The sequence below is a fragment of the Balaenoptera acutorostrata genome, chromosome 7, assembly GCF_949987535.1.
Source record: "Balaenoptera acutorostrata chromosome 7, mBalAcu1.1, whole genome shotgun sequence".
Lineage (NCBI taxonomy): Eukaryota > Metazoa > Chordata > Mammalia > Artiodactyla > Balaenopteridae > Balaenoptera > Balaenoptera acutorostrata.
The window spans coordinates 41264696-41287982 of record NC_080070.1 but is presented as its reverse complement, the minus strand read 5'-3'; the positions used below and the strand labels follow the sequence as shown (position 1 = coordinate 41287982).

The following is a 23287-nucleotide window of genomic DNA, read 5'->3' as shown; positions in this document are numbered from 1 at the left end:
TGCCTTAACTATCTCGATTTTAGGTGAAGAGAGAAGATGCCTTAGAATGAATTTATGAAAGGCACAAAGGGAATTCTTGTTTACTTAAAGGAAAGGTTATAATCAGAGGCCATGGAAACACCATCTTTAGGATTTTTAAGAACTTGAAGGACCACTTTATTGGAGTGCCTTGAGAATGAAAAAAAAAACCCACTCATTAACAAATACACTTTTGAGTCCTTTCTGTGTGCAAAACACTATGGAAATGTATAAGATATAACTACTACCTTCAAGGAGACTTTGATCTAGTGGGGGAGATAGATGTGTAAACACTAACAGAATATAGTATTTGTACACTACTGTATAATAGGATCTAATCTTACTGAAGTAGTCAAAGAAATGATTTAGAAACCCAACAGTGATTCAGAAGAGCTCTCTCTCTACTTAATATTGCTTCAACCACATGAAAAGCATTACATAACCTAAAGCAATACTTTAAATACTTCTTTTGTCACTCATCCATTTTCCTCACATAATCCCAACTCTGTGCCTCTTTCTTCTCAAAGTTTTGCCAAATTACACTCCTGCACATCTTGTGTCTTTCTCTCTTCTTTCTCCCCCTTCTCTCTTATGTACTGATTTTGAAAGACAAAATCCAGAGGAACCAATCTGGCAGGAGAAAACCCATCTCTGAAAGCAGAGAAGGAAAAGACCAAGCCAGCAAATGGAGAACATGCCTACAAGGGTCTCTGATAGTTACAGCTTGGTTTTTCTAGCTTGCTTTCCTCCCCTTCCCTTCCCTTTCTCTTTGGTACAGAACTTCTTCCTGTGGAAAATGTGTATCAGGGAGTTTGTGGGGCTGACACCATCACCAACTAACCACAGAGATAAACGGGCTCCAGGATTGGCCATCAGACTCCCTCGTTCCCCTGACCAAAATGAATGGTTCAGGGACATGCACATGTCCAAAACTGTGTCAGTCAGATGCCCTCCAGGGGATTGGTTGTAGACTCTTTTCTTACTTTGTGTATCACAAGCTGTAAAGATCATAGTGTGGAATTGCCAGCATTTGCTTCCCCTCCTTTCCTTGGTTGGATTCAATAGGCTGCCCGAAGAATGAAGCTGACTAAGGAGGAGGGCAGAACTGGAAAATGGGAAGAAAAATAAACCACTGGCAGCCTGAGCCTCTAGGTCTAACAGTGTCTGAGGCTGATGCACCCCTGAATTTTCCAGTTACATGAACTAATATGTCCCATCATTTTTTCTTTTCACTTAATTTAAGTTGATTTTTTCCCTCTTGAAATGAAAAGAGCTCTGTATAATGTACATCTATAGCAGTATTTGTGGGAATAGTCACATTAGCAATCGTTGTCCAGTCATACTTCCTGTGGGTTAGTCCTTATAGGGGGTAACAAAATATTAGTCCAGAGCACCTAAATATTTTCATATCTCAAGTTCCCATCCTACTTGCTTAGTTAGTAGGGCTCTGTTTACAGTTCAGTGTCTCCTCTCCCTTTTCCTATGTTGAGATTGTATATAATACCTCTCAGTTTCCTCTGTAGGTGCTATGAAGTAAACCCCACCTTAGTTCATTGCAGTACCTTCTTCAAGACCTTGGGACTAGGGGATGGTTAACTTCTCAAAGAGCAAACTGGTGTTCTTGGTATTTAATCCCCTCTCCTCATGACCAGTATTTCAACTCTGGAGATGAAAAAGGAACATGGGAAAGCCCTCTTTGACACAATAAAGCAAGAAACAAAAGCTTCCTTTGGAATGTATTCCAATCACACTGGATTTGCAATCCTCTGGGAGAGAATGATGGGGTAACTATATCCTTCCCACTTATGACCTGCTCTAATTTACTAGAACCAAATTAAGAAGCTGCATCTTAACCAAGGTCCCCTGGCTTACTCTAGAGGGCTCCCTGACCATGATTAGAGGAACCAGCGTATCTCTACCTGCTGAGATCTCATCTGTTAGGATTCGTCTTCAAGGGAAGGAGATACACCTTCTTTACTTCCAGCTTCCAAGACCACTCAAAGGGTGACTTGGCTGAGCTTCATTAGTCTGGCTATCCAAAAATTAGCTAACTGTCTCCTCAGTTCTCATTAGATTCAGTATTCAGAGTTAATTAATGTTTTTAACTTGAGTTTCCAGAAGATCTGTGATGCCATTTGTGTGAAATAGAAAATATAAGAGATAGTGTAACTTGTTTTGGGGGCTGAGACAGGGATAATTTTATCTTGGGGCAAGTGGAGTGTGAGTTATCAGATAGGTGTGCATGTGGGAATGCCTTGCCAGGGGCTGGGAATGCTGGTCTGAAATTCAGTAGAGAGGCTATAAATTGCAGTGAAGAGAGTGAGGGAGACACTGCTGAGGGAGAAAATGATTATAAGAGAAGGAGAGCGTCAGATGAGCATCATTGTGACGCCAGCCAGTGATCCTCAGACCAGGGTACTAAGAGACTTTCCACGGGGAATACTGGTGGTTCATTTTACAGGAACCATCTTCCAGAGAATTGCCTTCATGTGTGCTGTTTTCTAAAGCTGATTTACCTGAGCAGTTATCTGAGGTAGATATTCCCTTTGCCACCTGCCCTTCCACAAAACCTCTTTGCCCATGTTGCAGAAGAAAAGCCTACCTTCACCCATTAGGAATCTTATTATGAGACTTGACCTTGGGACTTCAAAGCCTGCAGAGCAGCAGGCAGAGGGACTGTTCAATGATTCCTCTAATTGAGACATGATAAATTTCTTCTTCTCATTAAGATGTATGGACCCAATAAAGTTTTCCTTTTTGTATTTATAATTTTACTTTCTCTATATAAACTTTCTATATTTGTATTCACCTTTTAAATTTATATATGTTATTATATAGATTATTTTTGTTAATTTTATATCAGTACTAATTTTAATGAATTATTCATTCAAAGAAAATGTATAGCCTTGTGTTAATAGAATATTAAAAATAAATTCCTATATTTTGTTGCAGAGGACTATAATAAGGAGATAATGAACAGCTTTCAAGTATAAAAATATATATAAAGATCACATGCTGTGGAGACACAGGAAGAGAAATACAGATTTGAGGAGAAAAAGAAACAGAATTCTCAGGACCTACAAACAAAAATATTTGTACTACTTGAACGTTATTGATGCAAGCGATTGGTATGTCTTTGACATTAATGTGAGCAGTGTCCCAGTGACAAATGTCTTACAGGAAGCTAAGTGTTTAGATTCTTAGACTCCAACTGGCTTCTTAGAATCTAATTTAGAGCCTTAATTTATAAATTTATTCTTTTGTAGCTCCTTTAGGGCTCCCCTTGGGAAAAACTCAGGGGCCTCAATGGTCATCTTGTTCAATCACTTTAGATCCTGAATAATCTTTACAGTCCTCTGAAAAAGTTATTCATCTTTCCTTTTGTTTCTTCATTTGTCCTTTCCTTCACCCCCTTCCTTCTTTGCATGAACACAGTTATAAAATGAAATTTTTTATACTAAGGATTTATGATAAGTGCTGGAGATATGACTGGTGAAGAAAATGACAAGTTCCTGACCTCTCTGAGCCTATAGTCTAGTGGGAAATACAGCCAATGAAATAAGCATTTCTGTAAAGTTCAAGGGCTGTAACCAAGGAAGCACAGGATATTATGGTAAGAACAGATAAGAAACATGTTACTTTATCAGTGAATGTTTCTAAGAATGTGTCATTTAAGTTCACTCACTATTTTGTCATTTTGTTCTTTCTTGCCCAGCCCTGTTCTATTGAGGATCAAGACAGATAAACTTGCAGGGTTCATAGAACTTACATTCTATTGAAAAGGTAGAGACAGAGAAAACAGACAGTAGAGGAAATGAATAGGATACGTTTCAGATAATGATGAATGCTATGTAGAAAAGCAGGGTGATTCATTCATTCGTTATATTAAAATTTAATGAGTGCCTAGTATTTTCTTGGCACTGCTCTAAGTGCTGAGCATACAGAGAATAAGACAAGACATTGTCTCTTCTCATGAAGTTTACATTTATTTGTATTAGGGGAGAGAAATAATACTCAAGCAAAAATGTGTAGTAGGAGGTCAGATAGTGATAAGGATTATAAACTGAAATGACAAAAGAGAAAGGGAAAGTGTGTGGAGAGGTCTATTTTTTTTTTAACATCTCTATTGGAGTATAATTGCTTTACAATGGTGTGTTAGTTTCTCTGTATAACAAAGTGAATCAGCTATACATATACATATATCCCCATATCTCCTCCCCCTTGCGTCTCCCTCCCACCCTCCCTATCCCATCCCTCTAGGTGGTCACAAAGCACTGAGCTGATTTCCCTGTGCTATGCGGCTGCTTCCCGCTAGCTATCTATTTTACATTTGGTAGTATATGTAAGTCCATGCCACTCTCTCACTTCGTCCCAGCTTACCCTTCCCCCTCCCCGTGTCCTCAAGTCCATTCTCTACATCTGTGTCTTTATTCCTGTCCTGCCCCTATGTTCTTCAGAACCATTTTTTTTTTTAAGATTCTGTATATATGTGTTAGCATACGGTATTTATTTTTCTGTTTCTGACTTACTTCACTCTCTATGACAGTCTCTAGGTCCATCCACCTCAATACAAATAACTCAGTTTCTTTTCTTTTTATGGCTGAGTGAGAGGTCTATTTTTTTTTTAATTAATTAATTTATTTATTTATGGCTGTGTTGGGTCTTCGTTTCTGTGCGAGGGCTTCCTCTATTTGCGGCAAGCGGGGGCCACTCCTCATCACGGTGCGCGGGCCTCCCACCATCGCGGCCTCTCTCGCTGCGGAGCACAGGCTCCAGACGCGCAGGCCCAGTAATTGTGGCTCACGGGCCCAGTTGCTCCGCGGCACGTAGGATCTTCCCAGACCAGGGCTCGAACCCGCGTCCCCTGCATTGGCAGGCAGATTCCCAACCACTGCGCCACCAGGGAAGCCCGAGAGGTCTATTTTTGATCAATGCTGGTGAGGGAAATATCCTAAGGCAGTGAGAATTGAGCAGAATTCTGAATGAAGTGAGGGACCAACTCATGTAAATATCTGGGAAAATTTTGTTCCAGGTAGAGGAAGCTGCAAGTGAAAAGATTGTGAGGCCAAGAGCATGCAAAATATGTTCAAGGAACAACAAGGTGTCTGGCATGGCTGGAGCAGAGAGAAGCACTGATAGAGAGCAGCTGAGGACGGAGGGAGCCAGAGGTCAGGCCACGAAGCTTTGCAGATCATGGTGAGGAGGATTTTGTTCTAAATGTGATCAGAAGCCACTGGAGGATTTGAGCAGGGAGTGAGGTGGTCTGGTTTATGTTTTAAAAAGATCGCTGTGATTTTGTTCCTTTTGTTAGTTTATATGAGCGTGACTTTAGCTTGGCTCATCTGAGAAGGATATTTGAGCTGGATACCAAAGCTGTGATCTGAAGGATAAGAAGAACTTACCCAGACATTGAGGAGAAGTCATCGTTCTGTATGTAAAGACACTAATGAGAGCTGAAGTCTGAAGGTGAGTGAAGCACGTCCTGTTCAAGGATCTGGGAAATGTTCATTTGGGCTGAAGTCCAGAGTACAAAGGCAGGACTGTGAAAGAGGAGGCTGAAAATGTATAGTGGTGAGGGAGGAGTTTTGATTTTATCCTAAAGATAATGGACTGTTTTGAAGACTTTTAGGTAGGGGAATATCAGAGCAGTTCTGTATTTTGAATGGTTTTCTTAGGCTGTTGGAGAGGAACTGGAGATGGGAGATCAGGTAGGAGGAAGGTGCAGAAGTAACTCAGGTGAAGCGATGGATTATGGTCAGACTTTGTGTGAACATTTCTTGGAGCCGCTACTAATTTTGGAAAACTGTGATTGTTGAATAGGTCTTGCCTATACAGAGTCAACCCACCATCTTGGAACATCCACCAATTTATCTTAGATTTTTCTCTTGTCACACAGGACAAATTTAATTCTGTTTCTACGTGGCAGTCCTTCATATTTTTGAAGGCAGCCATTAGTGTCTCCTTTTTCCATATTTCTTTCCATCATGTGGGAGTTTTTTCTTGTGCGTGAATGTCCCAAATTTCTTCAACTCGTGAGAGTTGAGTGTGCCCCACGTGACACAGCTTTTTGTTCCTTCTCAATATTCTGTTCATTTTTATCTTGATCAATTCTTGTTGGTTAGTGACCCTCTCAGGGTGTGTTACCCTACTTTTACCAGCATAGTAAAGGGGGCAATTATTTCTTCCCTTTTTATGATCATTATATTTTACAAATAATAACTGTTCTCAAAAATAATAAAATAATAAGTTCTCAGAAACTTTTCTAGTGCTTGTACAATATTACTGAGCTTCTCAGTCAACTAAAGTCCTCATTTTCTTTTCAATTATGTTACCATTAAACTTGAGTCTGGCTATGCGATAAATAGATGCAGGGCACCAGGGTGGACACGGTGTCCAAAAGGTGGCTTTTATACAATAATCAGCTGAGAGAAGGTGGAGGCTTTATCTAGGGTATTAACAATAGAAATGGAGAAAAAGTGGTTGAATTCTATATACATTTTGAAGGAAAATCCAGTCCATATTTTGTATCCCCTGGAAACTGTAAGTAATCAATGGCATGAAGTGTCTGTCTTTGCTGTATTGTCTTGGGTGACTGGCTCATATTCAGTCCCTATCACATGGTTCAAGTCGAAACCTTTAATTTTGTGCATATTTTACATGCACTATTATACATGAATACAATTGTCAGAATAATTGACTCCTGTGATAGGCTGCAAGTATGTAACTTTAAAATACCAGGCATATGCTTTAGATTTTATTTCGTTTCACCTTTGTTTTATTGATCTAAAGTATGTCATATTATGAGACTATTACTGTCAACTTCAAATTTCATTAAATCACTCATATTATAATAGAAGACACTGAGGGGCTGGCTGTGCTTTGTGTCTTTTATAGGATTCATAGGAAATGTCATTACGATTATGTCTTTTTGCTAAATGGGATTTGTAAGAACTGCTTCACATTTATAGAGAAGATGACAGCCCCCTCCCATCTGAGACTTAACCTCTCAGCTCCATTCAAAGTGCCTGTGAATCCTGGCACTTTTGCTCCACAGATACTCATTTCTTTAATGCACTGTGATCTCAGATTTTGGTGTTCTATCTGCAAGTCCTGGTGAGACAGTGTCAGCTTGTCTTGTGCCAATTCATCTACACATTGAATGACAGCTTTGCTGTCTCTGAATGGTAGCATGATGAGAGGTCATTCTACCTGGCTGTGCTGCCAACTGAAATGCTTAGTGTGTTTTCAAATTTGGGGTTATTAGAGCCAAAGAAACTTTATAAATTACCTTGTCTGTTCTCTTACCTTATAAATGTGGAAAATGAGAGTAGAATAGCTAAGAAGAAAATGTTCTTTCTTTTTTTCTCTTTTTAACCATTATTACAGACAAGGAGATGTACCTTAAAAAAGCCATTATCTGGGGTTGAAGAGTGAATACTTTAACAAGAAATCTTGTCAAAATATGATAGCAGTCATTCTGGGGTCAAGGTCATGGTGTCCGAAATATGGCATGTGAAATTATCTTCAGAGCAACAGCCTGAGGAGCAGCTAAGGGATGTGTCCCTTGTAGGTGGATACGTCTCCATCTTAACCTGAACAACACTCATATTAAAGAGAGAAGAAAGCAGTTCCTTGTTTCTTCTTGGAGGGCAAATCATTTTAGCTACTCAGAATTATTTTTAAAGGGCTATCCTATTAATAACAGTCAATAAAACTCTGGGGGATAAAAGCAAGATTAGTAACCAGTTAATGCAAGGGGAAGATAGTGTGTAACAACATCTTTCTCCAGTGGGATACTGACACTTAAACTCATATCATGCCTTAAAGCAGTTCATACATGCCTTCTTTTTAGTCACCAGCTGAGCACTGGTTTTATTTTCTCAGATATTTCTAAGCTGTGAGAGGTTGCTGCCTAAAAGGATATCTAGGGGCTGTTCTTAGGATGAGGTGAAAATTGATTCTGAGAGGGAAAACAATAGATATTCTCTATAATAGGGTGAGTGGGTTGGGCAGAGAGATTCTCTGAGGGCTCCTTTATGATTGAACCAAAGCTTATCTACAGACCAAGTTTGCTTTCCAAACCAAGATATTATAGAAAGAGAGGTGGAGCGAAACAATAAACTTTTTTCAGTATCTGGGGCTTCAATTCCTGGCTTTTTATTTCTTAAAACCCACATTTCTTGGTCAAGGTTTAAATCTCTTTCTAGGGACTTCCCTGGTGGTGCAGTGGTAAAGAATCCGCCTTCCAATGCAGGGGACGCGGGTTCAATCCCTGGTTGGGGAACTAAGATCCCACATGCCGTTAGGCAACTAAGCCCACGTGCCACAACTACTGAGCTCGCGCTCCTCAAGGAGAGAGCCCTCATGCCACAAACTACAGAGCCCATGCGCCACAACTACAGAGCCCACCCACCTTGGAGCCTGCACGCCACAACTAGAGAGAGAAAACCCGCACGCCACAACTAGAGAGAAGCCTGCGCACCACAATGAAGAGCCCGCACCGCAATGAAAGGTCCCACATGCCGCAACTAAGACCTGACGCAGCCAGAAAGAAAAAGAAAGAAAGAAAGAAAATAAATAAAACAATCTCTTTCTGGAATAGTCCTTTTCACATTTCTACCTGCATACTGTCCCTGCAGTGTGGACCTCTTGCTGCATGCTTCATGGTGCATGTACAGACTTGCTTCACTTCTAGACAAAGAGAGAGGCTCAGAGAGAGACACTGAAGCGGACGTCTGAGACAGTTTTCACCATTTGTCCTTGAACCTTGTGGACAGTGTTGTATATTCCCGTGGGAGTGTGTGTTTATGGGGAATATTGCCTACAAGATGGTGTATCACTATACCGTGTACATGGGAGAACATCTTAGAAGAAAATAAAATTCTCTGCTCTTCATGATGATCAGGCTTAAGGGAGAGTGTGAGGGTGTGAGTAGGAGAGAGATGGAATGAAGAGGGATAATAGGAAACAGGGAGACCAAATAGTTCAGTGCTTCCCAAAGTGTGATTAAATGGGTCACCAGAATTTGAAGCATCTGCAAAGGATGAAGTAATTTGTTAATAATGAAGATTCCAGGGCTTCCCTGGTGGCGCAGTGGTTAAGAATCCGCCTGCCAATGCAGGGGACATGGGTTCGAGCCCTGGTCCGGGAAGATCCCACATGCCACAGAGCAGCTAAGCCCGTTCGTCACAACTACTGAGCCCACATGCCACAGCTACTGAGCCTGCGTACCACAACTACTGAGCACGTGCACCTAGAGCCCATGCTTCACAACAAGAGAAGCCACCGCAATGAGAAGCCCACACACCACACTTAAGAGTAGCCCCGGGCTTCCCCGGTGGTGCAGTGGTTAAGAATCCGCCTGCCAATGCAGGGGACACAGGTTCGAGCCCTGGTCCGGGAAGATCCCACATGCCGTGGAGCAGCTAAGCCCGTGCACCACAACTACTGAGCCTGTGCTCTAGAGCCCGCGAGCCACAACTACTGAAGCCCTCACGCCTAGAGCCCATGCTCCGCAACAAGAGAAGCCACCGCAATGAGAAGACTGAGCACCGCAACAAAGAGTACCCCCCGCTCGCCGCAACTAGAGAAAGCCCGCACGCAACAAAGACCCAACTCAGCCAAAAATAAATAAATAAATTTATAAAAAAAAAAAAAAAAAGTAGCCCCCGTGCAGCAATGAAGACCCAACACAGCCAAAAATAATAAATAAATAAAATAAATAAATTTATTAAAAAAAAAAAAGATTCCAGGCAACCAAACAGTATTTCTGCGTAAGGGGCATAAAAATCTGCATTTTTTTAACATGCACATCAAGTGGTCCTTATATAAAAAAGTTTTAGAATCATTGAGTTTGGAAGTTAATATAATTGTGAAGGTGAGAGTTGAGGCCATAGATCAAGAGAGGATAAAAGAAATATTTGGTTGGTAAAATATACAGAACTTGATAATTGTGTGGCAGCGTGAAGAGAGGTGGATCTAGGATGACTCTCACAGGTGTTTGGTTACCTGGTAGATGATTGTATCGTTACTCTGATTAACTGGAACTTAGAAAAAAGGACTAGGTTTGAGAAGGTGGATGAGAAAATTTGGGCTTTGATTATGAGTTTAAAGTGTTTATGAGGCAACTTAAAAAATTTTTTTGCAGTAGAGATAACCATGTAGACCTGTAGTTTGGTGGAGCAATCTGGGTTAGAAAGATAGATTTAGTGGTTATCAGAATACAAGAGGAAGTTGAATCTATTGGCATGACTGAGATTTCCCAAAGAGAAAATGTATCAGGAGAGAAAGTCTGGGGTGGAGTCAAGACCCAGGGACCATTGCTAAGTAGGATCATGTGACCAGGAAGCTGGCTGTTGAATTCCTTTCTTCAGAGATAGAAGACTTCTCACAGGTTGATAAGGCTCATTACATGATCTTAAAAGAGGAATATTGAAGAGGAGTGAAGGTAAAGGCAACAGCAGTTGCCCAGGTCAAGAGATTAAGAGACTCTCCACTTATATTAGTGTCCCTCTGGATAAAAGCTGGATGTAATTTAAATGATCTAGATGGTAACATCTACAATGTATGTGCAGTGAATTGAAGTGGCACCACTAGAAAGGGGAGAAGTTAGAGTTGTTTGATGGTATGAAAATCAAAGGAGGAATGTTTTCTTTTTCACACTTGAGTGGAGTGAATTAATATGGAAGTGCCAGTGGGATAAAAAAATGTGTATGCCATCTCCTTTTCCTGGTGTATGTGGGTCATCAGCATGTGGGCATCTTCCATTCAGAAGAGTTGGAAGAAAAGCCCTATCCTAAGAGAAGACCTCTGTTTTTATTTAAGCACAAGAATGGGAAGAACATCCAGTAAAGCCACTGAGGATGCAGAAGAGTGTGATGGAATTGGGAGCTCCAGTATTGGAAAGAATTGAGAGGGAGGTTAGCTGTGTGGTAATGAGAGATAGAGAAATGGTGAAGGGAAGGGTGGAGGGCGGTTCTGGGGTGTGGACACAGGTGATGAGCATGCAGGAGAGGAAAGATAACCAGAAGGGTGCTAGATAATATCTCTACCTGTGGAGTTAGAGAGACAACACCTTTGTACACCAAGATATTTACACGTTTTTCAAGACCCTATATGGAACTGTGCCAAAGTATTTTGTGTATAAAATAAGTAGAGTTCAAAAGAGGACCAGAATGTGCTGAGAAGTGGCAGTGGAAAGATCATTGAATGCAGTGGGGCATGAATCAATTAGGTTAATTTATATGAAGCACCCTGAAAACTGCAAAGTATAATATAAAACTATGAGGTGGTATAGCCAGGGCAATGACCTAGAAGTTTCCAAAGTCTTTTAATAAACTTGCTGCATCAGGATCTTCTGAGGTGCTTTTGAAATTTTGGATGCCTGGGCCCTACAGTCAATTTACTAGATCAGGCTCCCTGATACTGAGCCCAGGGGATCTCTTTTGTCTTTTTTTACAGCTCTCATTTCTGATATATACTTTAGTATTATACACCTACTTGATTATTGATATTATAGTTCAACTTAGATGACAGTAAACATGTATGTGAATGGTAAAAAATTTAAAAGATCACAATGAATGAATAAATCTCATGAATGAAATTAACAAATAGTGAACAATTGGTTGGAAAATCACAGAAGTTGTTTAATTTCAGAATTTTAATTTGAAGGCAGTGAAATACCACTAAATTATTTTGAGCAAGTAGTGATACTGTGAATTTTAAGAGAATTATTGTGGTTTCTGTAAATAACATTTACTAATAAACTTCCAGTGGCTCAGAATTATTCTACTCACGTATTTGAAAATATATTTAGAATAACAAGGGAATTCCCTGGCGGTCCAGTGGTTAGGACTCTGTGCTTCCACTGCAGGGGGCACAGGTTCAATTCCTGGTTGGGGAACTAAGATCCAGCATGCCATGTGGTGCAGCCAAATAAAAATAAAAATAAACAGAATAACAAGACTTTAAATGAAGTTTAGCCCAAGTTTTGTTAAAAATGAAACATCTAATCTATAATCCTCTAAGCATTATGTTTGATATTGAGAAATCTGACATTCTTATTTTAATGTACATGGCTATATTTATATGAATAAGAAATTTAAGTGGAAAATCATTAGGCTTTGCTGTATTATTGATTTCTAGTTTCTCTAGTGAATTAAAAGTTACTGATTTTTAAACTCAGAAATAAAACCTCATATATCAGTGTTTTTTATACTAAAAAAATGATTATCTTTAGTTTTGCCTTTCAGACTGATGAATTCCTTGTAGTTTGGTAAAAGAATTAAAAATCATAATTTGGTGAATTAAAAATAGTGTATTTTTTCATTTCTCTTGGGCATATAGAGTGACTTATTTTATGATTTGCTAAAGCTGTAGATGTTTTCTGATCTTTTCTAAAGCAAAAATTGTGTGCCACCTTTGCAAACTTTTCCTTATATTTGGAGCTGTCTAAAGCTACTTTTAAGAACTATATAATTCTGATCAAGAATTCTGTTTCTCCCTGAAAAACTTCCTTCTATATCTGATTTGGATGACATGATGGTGATTATCTTTGTTCCTACTTAGATATGTTGAAATTGCCTCAAGGCTTTGAAGTTCTGAGATTTAAAGAAAAGATGAAATACAAATATGTATGTGCTATTTTCATATGGAAATAATATTCTGAATGAGAAGTAACTTCTTTGTTGGCATACACTGGGTCTTACAGAATAAATTAAAAAGCACTTGGAGTACAGGCTCCATGCTTTTTCTTATAACTTCACTGAGATACATTATTAAATTAGTAGAGACCAAAACTTCTAGGATTTTAAAGAGTAATTGATATTTTCATTAAATTTTAGCACTTAAAAATTTGAGGATTTTGTTTATTTCTGTGTTTGAAGTGTGTCTATTTCATTCTTGAGTTCCAGTGTTCTTTTTTATAAGTAGCTTTATATTTTATTATTTTTGATTATTATTTCTGATTGTTAAAGTTATAAATTTTCATCGTAAAAAAAAATCAAGTAATATAGAAAGGTAGAGTGAAAATTACTTGTAACCTCTTCACTCAGACTGAACCACTATTTAACCTTTTAGTATATATCCTTTCATGCTTTTTCCTGTCTGTATGAATCTCTTTGGGTGTAACTCAATCTTTATAGCTCAGATCATTCTGTGGGTGTCTTTGGTGGGCATGCTTTTCTCCACTCTGTCTGTAAGGGGTTCCCTACCTGTCTTTTATTTTAGCTTCTGGCCCCTCATCTTTTCTCTATCACACACATTCTCACTGTCTTTCACATTCTCTGTATGTGGATTCATACATATGAAGTGTGTGAGTGAGTCTCTATATGTGGGTAAATGTGAGCATGTGTATATATATGTCAAAATAGGACCATTAGATACATGCTGCCTTGTAATTAAAAAAAAAACTTTTCTATAACAATAAATATAGATACAAAGCTCCATTTTTGATGACTGAATGGTATTCTAGAATGTAGTGTGGGCTAGATTTAATTTATTTATCCAATCCTTTCGAACAATTTCTTTTGGACATTTAGGTTGTTTCCAAATTTTTTTTGTTACCATATTTAGTCCTTTTAGTGCACATTTTTACATATTTGTACAATCATTTCTTAGTAACTGAAATGTTACTATTAACTGTTACTAATAACCCTATTGTAAATATCTTTAATTAGATGTTCTAAATTATGTAAACTTAGAAATTCATTATTAGGCTAAGCTCAATACAGTTTTTATAAGATTTCTTGGGAAAGGTCAGTTTTCTTTAAATAATAAAATATTACAAGATATTGCTAGCAGCTATTGGTGGGTTGTGGCTTTATATTGTTGTTGGACATTTCTAACTGTATTTTCTGATGGGTATGTCCTGAGCTCTCTTCTCCATGACTGACAGGAAGAGTGTTTTGAGAAAACCAGTTAAGGTTATAGCTGTTGTTTGTGATGCAAAGAGCAGAATCAAGCTACACATTCACAGACTAGGAATGAAAATCACCTCCCTGCCCTAACCACTTGGATCAATTGTATTCTTTTCTCAACAATAGCAGGCCCTCCTTTTGAGTTTTGCCTCCCTGTTCTTTAGTTCTTTGTCTAAATAAACTCTAAGCTGCTTGAGACATGAGCTTTGTTTTCACTGTGTTGTTTTGTAAAATGCCATATGCACATATGACATTTTGTAGATAATAAAACAGCAATGATTATAGGCTGTTGGTAGTCCTCTGCTGATATCTCTGCTGGTAACAATACACTAAGATATCACTTGACATTCTATTGAGTTAACAGAAACTGTTGTGTTGATTTTTACTGCTGTTAAGAGCAGGGAGAATATTGATTTTAATCAGAAAGAGCAGGGAGAAATTGCTTTGACATGTGTTTTTTACTTGATCTTTGAGAATGTCATGAAAAAATAAAAAGAGTAAATAGTAGTCTATGTGAGGTTCTTTCAAAAGAGCTGAAAGGTTGTTTGAAAATAGTGACCCAAGGATAGAGATTTAGTTTCAGAAATGAAATGTTTAATCAGCCATCTCAGAGTAATCTCTTACATGACAAAATGAAGCCTTTCTTTGGAATATTAAATAATTGCATTTTTAGTCACACTACAATTGAAATATAAAAAAACATGGCTTAATTTGTTAACCATTTTAATATTTATATAGTTATTCAACAAATATACAATGATCACCTACACTAAGGTTGTTGTTGTCCTAGGTCCTGGGGTCACACTGGAGAGCAAAGCAAAGTCCTTGCCTTAATGGAGTTTGTTTTCTAGAAGAGGAATAGATAACAATTAAAAATGATGTCGTATGTCAAGTGGTAATAAGTACTATGCAGAAAAAAGCAGAGCAGGATGGGGAGTGTGGATGGTAGTAGCCATTTTACATATTGCAGTTGGGGAAGCCACCCTGGAGACCTAAAGAAGGGGTGAATGAGCCATATCCGCATTTGTTGAAAGAATGTTTCAGGCAGACGGAAGAGCAAGGGCAAGTGTCCTGCGGCAAGAGTGTGCTCCAGAGACAGCAAGGAGGCCTATATGGCCAGGAGATTAGCAGATACGAGCAAGGAAGTGGGAAGATGTAGGTCTTACAGGGCCTTGGGGGCCATTATATGCCTTTGGGTTTTACTCTGAGTGGGATGGAAGTCAATAAAAAGTCATAAAAACAAAAGTGACCTGATCTTATTTTCTTGTGAAGGGATTAGTCTGGATGCTATAAGAATAACTGTCAAGGTGCTGAAATGGAGAAACACTGTAGTAATGAGCTAGTTCGTATCCAGGCAATGGGCGATGATGGTTTGGATCAGCGTGATAGCAATAGAGGATGTGGAAAGTGATTCGATTTTTGCCATGTTTTAGAGACAGGGGTGACAGAATATCCTGATGTATTGGATGTTGGGTATGAAATAAAGCAAGTAAAGATGTTTTCAAGGTTTTTGGCCTGAGCAACTCAGAAGGGTAAGGCTGCAGAAAAGAGAGTTTGGTAGGGAACTCGGCAGTTTGTTTTGGGATAAATCCAGTTTGGACATTAGAGATTAGTATTTAGTTCCAAGAAAAAGGTCATAGCTGGACATGTAGATTTGGGAGTTGTCAACATGAAATTGGTATTTAATACCATTAAAGACAGGAAACTGGAAGAGATCATTTAGGGAGTAATTTAGATAGAGAAGTTCTGAGAGCTGAGGCCTGGGGTGTTTCCAGAGTTAGAGGTTGGAGGAATCTGAGGTGAAGGCTGAGGAGGAGTGAGATAGTGAGGTACAGGGAACCTAAAGAGTGGTCTTTCAGGGGCCAAGTGAAGTAACTGCTTCAGGGAGGAGGGAGGGGCGAGTGGAGTCAAAAGCCATTGATAGGTCTTTTAAATAAGGACAGAAGTTGGCAACTGGGTGTCATTGTTGACCATCTTGTGAGTTGTTCAGAAGAATAGAAAAGGCTTTCTGGAGAGGGTTCAAAAGAGAATAAGAAGATAAAAAACAGAAGCAACAGTATGGGTAACTATTGAGGAATTTGCTATGAACAGGAGAATGGTACTGTTGTCCCAGCCATGTTGAACGGATGGCCAGACAGCATATGTGCCAGGCTTGATGGAGCAGTGTTTGTTGGGGGAGAACTCCTAGGGGCAGGACCAGTACCAGGACATGAACCCGCACTGCCCATTGCATTTAGGGCAGTACACAGATATCTAGCAGGGCTGAGTGTCAGACTCCAGGAGAGGAACTTTGACATTAGGCTGTAGGGCTTTTTTTTTTTTTAAAACATGGATTTAATTAATAAATAAATTAATTTATTTTTGGCTGTGTTGGGTCTTCGTTTCTGTGCGAGAGCTTTCTCTAGTTGTGGCAAGCGGAGGCCATTCTTCATCGCAGTGCGTGGGCCTCTCACTATCGCGGCCTCTCTTGTTGCGGAGCACAGGCTCCAGACACACAGGCTCAGTAGTTGTGGCTCATGGGCCTAGTTGCTCCACGGCATGTGGGATCTTCCCAGACCAGGGCTCGAACCCGTGTCCCTGCATTAGCAGGCAGATTCTCAACCACTGCGCCACCAGGGAAGCTCCAGGCTGTAGGGCTTTAAAGCTGTACCAGCTCCTCTCTTGATGTGAGTAGGGCTGCCGTGATATTTTCATTTCCGCCCAGTTCCTTCAACCCCTGCCTCAACTGCTCACAGGGCTGAGGTTCAAGTTTCTGGTTGACCAGGATTGAATATAATAAGTACTAGCTCCCCAGTTTCCATAGGAGGACACCGAATTCTTTTCTGGGAGCCCAGCCTAAAGGAGATTTAGTCCTGATAAGGTAAGCCTGACCTCTCAGTAACAAGAGAAGTATGAGAGGGGTATGCAATGGTTTTTTTTACTTCTCCCTTGTTCCCTTCTCTCGCTTCCCCTCTCCTCCTTCCTTCCCTCATTCCCTTCCTTCCTTCTTTCCTTCCTTTTCTTTGATGTGCAATATTATAGATTTTTATAATCTGGTAGAGAGGAAAAACCATTGAAAATGTAAGGGAAATAGTCATTGGAGTGATTGCTGTTGAGAAGACAAGAGGATGATAAGAGTGGAGGGCTTGGCCCTGTGAGAGGAATGGATACACATCCATATTAGAGAGAAGCCAGCATTGATAAGCACAGATGTGCTTGTGCTGTGGTCAGAGCTTGTGGGCATTCTTTTAGGATTGTTTCTAATTGCTCAGTGAAAGGTGAATTTGCACTGAGAGCAAGGAGAGAGATGCAAGTGTTGGAGAGATTATAGCAGTGTGTGATTAAAAACCTTATTTTCCCAATGAAAACAAATTTTATTAGCTATGTGCTCTAAAAAAAGAAACTACTTTCCCTCTCTTACTGAGGATTGAATTTTGTGTATTTTTGGTGGACAGTCTTGGTTAAATCTGTTTAGCTTTTGGTTAAATGTTTATTTCTATGGGCCACCTTTCATACAAAAAAAAAAATCTCATTTTTTATGGTGTTCTGTGATTTGAGTCATGTTAGATGATTCTGTAAACATAACACAGAAATAAGCAAAATGTACTTGGGCTTCTATGGCATGTGTGCAGAAGAATCTGTACTTATTAAGCATACAAATATGTTTAAAATTCACTAACCTTTGTGTGGCTCACTGCAAGCAAAAGCATGACATTTGAAATTGTGTCTTCACTGCCTTCTCAGGGCATGGGATGATTGACACATCCTAACCTACTTAATAACTGTGAGACAGAGCCAGTTATTCACGTGAGTTCCCCCCCCCCCCCCCCCCCCCCCCCGCATTTGGAGCTTTAGATAATTGGATTAAATTACAGCAAGATAAGTCAGGCCTGCTATACTTGCACTCTCTCAACTGGCAGGAGACTGACTATTCTGGCAAAATGAAAACATTTTATATATGTCTTTATTTTGTATGACTCTTGAAAAAGCAAGCAAAATTCTCCTATTTTAAAATAAGTAAAATAACAGGTAATGTCTCCGTAATCCTTAATCTCAGGTTTAATATGGAGGCCAAGCTAAGGTTGCACTAAATGATGCTATAGACCCTTCCAACTATAAAATTTTATGATCTCAAAATAGTTTTAGCAAGTGAGCCATTTGTGGCCAAGTTATTAACCTAGATGATGCCATATACTAATTTTCCAACATATCTCTGGTTGTTTCCTCTGATACAGCATTTCCTTAGTTCCTTTTGAGATGATCCTGCCATTTTACTTCAAGTTGTTTAGGTAGCTCAAAGTGAATTGGGGGACATATTTCAAACCTCATATGTTTCTAAATGGCAAGAGTCTGGAGGCAAAATTTTCCTTAAACTTGTTAAAAATGCAGATTTCCAGGACTTTGAAACTGGGCTTGGAAATCTGCACTTTAGTAGCTCTGAGGTGGGTAGCTAATGAAACACACTTTGGAACACAGCCCTGGTTAACATGTAGAATTGAAAATATGGTCCTTGAATCTGTAACATAATCTAACATACATAGTTCTATACATCCATCCTTGAAATCTATCTTGAATCCAGAAAACTGTCATGTTGGAAATTAAGAACCCCATTGAATTACACTGTTAAATTTCCTTTCTTTCTCCCTCCCTCCTTCCCTTTATTCCCTCCCTCCTTTTTTTTTTTTTTTCTCTTTCTCTCTCTCTTTCCTTTTTTTTTTTTTTTTTCCTGGCAGTTTTTTAAAATATCTGAATCTTATATATGTATTGTATAGTCAGGGGAAAGCCTTGTCCATTATTTTGTGTTTTTGTGTTTAAAAAATTATTTTATCATTTAAAAAAAATTATAAGCTCCACAAAGGTAAAGAATTATAACAAATGCTTATTTTAGAAACCCTTAATGTTTTCCACTGTAATTGGTAATATTAGAATTGCAACCAGTATTTTATTTATTTATTTATTTATTTTTGGCTGTATTGGGTCTTTTGTTGCTGCGTGCGGGCTTTCTCTAGCTGCGGTGAGCGGGGGCCACTCTTTGCTGCGGTGTGAGGGCCTCTCACTGCGGTGGCCTCTCCTGTTGCAGAGCACAGGCTCCAGGCGTGCGGGCTTCAGCAGCCGTGGCACGTGGGCTCAGTAGTTGTGGCTCGAAGGCTCTAGAGTGCAGGCTCAGTAGTTGTGGAGCACGGGCCTAGTTGCTCCGCGGCATGTGGGATCCTCCCGGACCAGGGATTGAACCCGTGTCCCCTGCATTGGCAGGCGGACTCTTAACCACTGCGCCACCAGGGAAGTCCCTGCAACCAGTATTTTAATGAGCTTTCTGCTGTTCCTTTGCTTGAAGTGTATTTCTCATTTTCTTCCTGGGGTGAAATCCTAGTAGTTCTTTGAGATTTAATTAAAACCTTACTTTCTTTGGAAGTGTCCCCTGATCACCATCCTTTAGCCTCCCCATCCCCCAAATTAATTGCTTTTTCATTTGAGTTTTCATAACAGTTTGATCATGCTACTTACCAATTTGTGATCTCCTTAAGCAGGGTGAGTATATGTCTTAAATTTCTTAGGTCAATTTTCCTGCCATAAATATTAAAAGAGCCCCCTTTCACTCTCTGAAGTGTCGCTGTTTGGGTAATAGATGAGATGTCCATCCTATAGTGAAGAACTTTTCATCTCTAGTACTTCGCCTGTTATCTGGTACATGGAGGTTATTCAATCAGAGTTTGTCAATGAGTTTGAATTGAATTAATCATTTAATGGCTGGAAGGACTGTTAGAGGCTTGGCAGAAGCCTTTAGGTATTTTATAGGTATTATTATTTGTATCTATTATTTATGGGTATTAATGTTCAAAGACAGCCAAAGTAGGATCCCCTGAAGCCATTAGTTACTCAGAAGAAGGTAGAGGTAACCTGGACCAAGCTTTTGAGGAATTGGCTGAACCCTAGTTCAGTGGTTTCTAAATGCTGATCCAGAGGAATGTCCACAGGACAGTAAATACCCTTGAAGATACTTCTATTGTTTCATGGCAAAAAAGAGAAAAAATAAGGTCCAGGTAGTGAGTTAAAACTAAATGTATTTATTGGATTGATCTTTCTTTTTAAATTTTTATTGGTGTATAGTTGATTTACAATGTTGTGTTAGTTTCAGGTGTACAGCAAAGTGAATCAGTTATACATATACATATAACCACTTTTTAAAGATTTTTTTCCCATATAGGACATTACAGAATATTGAGTAGAGTTCCCTGTGCTATACAGTAAGTCTTTATTAGTTATCTATTTTATATATAGTAGTGTGTATATGTCAATCCCAATCTCCCAATTTATCTCTCTCCCCCACCCCCCTTACCCCCTGGTAACCATATGTTTGTTTTCTACATCTGTGACTCTGCTTCTGTTTTGTAAGTTCATTTGTACCCTTTTTTTAGATTCCACATGTAAGCAGTATCATATATTTGTCTTTCTGTGTCTGACTTACTTCACTCAGTATGACAATCTCCAGGTCCATCCATGTTGTTGCAAATGGCATTATTTTGTTCTTTTTTATGGCTGAGTAATATTCCATTGTATATATGTACCACCTCTTCTTTATCCATTCCTCTGTTGATGAACATTTAGGTTGCTTCCATGTCCTGGTTATTGTAAATAGTGCTGCAATGAACATTGGGGTGCGTGTATCTTTTCAAATTATGGTTTTCTCCAGGTATATGCCTAGGAGTGGGATTGCTGCATCATATGATAGTTCCATTATTAGTTTTTTAAGGAACCTCCATACTGTTCTCCATAGTGACTGTATCAATTTACATTCCCACCAACAGTGTAGGAGGGTTCCCTTTCTTCCACACTCTCTCCAGCATTTATTGATTGATCTTTATTTTAAGATTATATCTAGCGTTAGGCTATTGTTTGTATCTTAGAATTTTCTTTCTTTTCTGAATTGACGGTAATTGAAAAGAACTTTCCTTATCAAAATAAGAAGGTGGCATGCCCCAAGTCTGGCAAACATTGACTAAGAAAACAGGCTGTGGATGGACGGTGCTATCTGGACTCACAAGGTAAGAATGATCAAAGGGCTCAAACCTATGAGTTGTAGAAAGACCCATCACCTTTCCCTATCCATTCTGGAAAATGAGACCAACAGTGTCTTTTTTGTTCACTACTTTATCCCTAGGACATATACAGCCTAGTACACAGTTAGTATTCAATAATTTCTTATTTAAATAAATTCAGAAGTTCCATGAATAAATCATGTGCTGAAAACATCTGAAGTGACCCAACCTGGTGAATGGTTGAGTTAGTTGTGCCCTGCTGGTTATCCAGCCCTTTCCATGACTAGGAATCAGTAACTCCATCAGTTATTGCTCCTTGCCCTTTACTCGGTTAAAGTTTTAGCTAAGGATTCAGTGGTTTTTTTTGTGCGGATTATTATAATGGTTTCTTTTTTTTCGTTGTTAAAATACACATAAGATTTACCATCTTAACCATTTTTAAGTGTACAGTTCATTGGCATCCAATATATTTACACTGTTGTGCTACCATCACTACCATCCATCCACAGAACACTTTTCATCTTGCAAGACTGAAACTCAGTACCCACTAGACAATAACTTATCCATTTCCTCCTTTCCCAGCCCTGGTGACTGTCATTCTACTTTCTGTCTCTGTGAATTTGACTACTCTATGTACTTGATAAAGGTGGAATCACACAGTATTTGTTCTTTGTGTCTGATGTATTTCACTTAGTGTAATGTTCTCAAGGTTCATCCATATTGTAGCATGTTTCAGAAGTTCCTTTCTTTTTAAGGCTGAATAGTGTGTGTATATATATATATATATATATATATATATATATATATATATCACATTTTGTTTATCCATTCATCTGTCGATAGATACTTTAATTGCTTCCACCTTTTGGTTATCACAAGTAATGCTGCTATGAACATGACTTTACAAATATCTCATTGAGTACCTACTTCCTCTTCTTTTGGGTATATACCCCAAAGTAGAATTACTGGATTATATGGTAATTTTATTTGTAAAATTTTGAGGAATCACCACACAATTTTCCATAGCAGCTGCACCATTTTACATTCCTACCAATAGTGCCAAAGGGTTACAATTTCTCCACATGCTTGCTAATAATTATTATTTTCTGGATTTTTGGTAGTAGCCATCATATGGGTATGATATCATGGCCTCTGTCTCCAGGATTTTTCTGTAGTGTTTTTTATTTACCTGTAAATCTGACCATGTCAAACATATTGATGACTCTCAATTTCTTTTTTTTTAAATTCTAAGGTTCTTAACATGCTAACCACTCAGGTCTAATTTCTATCCACCCTATAATCTAGTCATAATGACATATTTACTCTTCTCTATACTTACTGTTTGCTTTCAAGTCCCTATGACTTTGTGCTAGTGATTTCTTCAGCATGGAGTGCTTTAATTCCATGGTTCCCAAATTTCATTTCTTTTGTTAGTGCCCTTTCCTTCATTAACTTCCCACCTCACTATTAGTTTCCTATGATTTTTTTCTTTGCATACATATTAAACAGTTCACTGTTTAAAATTTAGCCTCATTCTAAACAACAACAAAAATCCATGAAGTAATGGGTTTAATAAGTTGATCATATTAATTCTTCACACATCTTAATAAATACATTACCATTAAATTTTTTAAAGGCCTATCTACGTATCACTAAAAATTCATTTGAACACCACAAGTGATGTATATACCACACTTTGTGAAAGACTTTGCTAACCCACCTTCCCAAGTCTATCTGCTCAGCTCCAACTCATCCTTAGGATAAGTTTATGCATTAGTGTAAGTCATGTAGGGAGTCGTGGTGCTGGCTCTGGAGTTAGATGAGTGGGTCCAAATCCTGACCTGCCACTCACTAATTGTGTGAACTTGGCCATGCTATTTAACCTCTTTTGTAAAAAGGGGATAATAATAGTTCCTACCTGAAAACTTGTGAGGTGTTATTAGGATAATGCATGCAGGACTCAATGTTTTCTAACTAGTCTAGCTCTCCTTTTGTGCTCCATATCATGAAAAGATGATCAACATTTGCTTCAGTACACTCATTCAAAGTTATCCCATTATGAAATCGATGAAAACAAAGGTAAAGTGGAATCCATGCAGGGTATTCTTTCATGATTATTCTAATACAAGTTAAGGAATTGCAATCATTTGACCTTAACTTTTCTGGGTCCCTAAATTATAATATTTTAGAGCCAAATGGGATGCCAAATTGACCCTGAGGGTGTTTTTTCTGCCGGTTTCAGTCAACATCTGCGGGATTAGTTAATGTAACTCAAAGTGGAACAGAGGCAGAGGGGTGTGAAGCCAGTTTTCAACAGCTGCCTCTTCCTCTGCAGTC

General features: G+C 38.9%; 1 long non-coding RNA gene across 1 annotated transcript in view; it reads left to right on the top strand.

Moving 5' to 3' along the window:
- The first annotated feature begins 2994 nt into the window (after positions 1–2994).
- The window catches only part of LOC130708612 (uncharacterized), a 46497-nt gene continuing 26204 nt past the window's right edge, over positions 2995–23287 (top strand). Inside the window, exons 1-3 of the long non-coding RNA XR_009008887.1 lie at positions 2995–3146; positions 5051–5214; positions 5330–5484. This is a non-coding gene — a long non-coding RNA (uncharacterized LOC130708612). The remainder of the gene's footprint in view (positions 3147–5050; positions 5215–5329; positions 5485–23287) is intronic.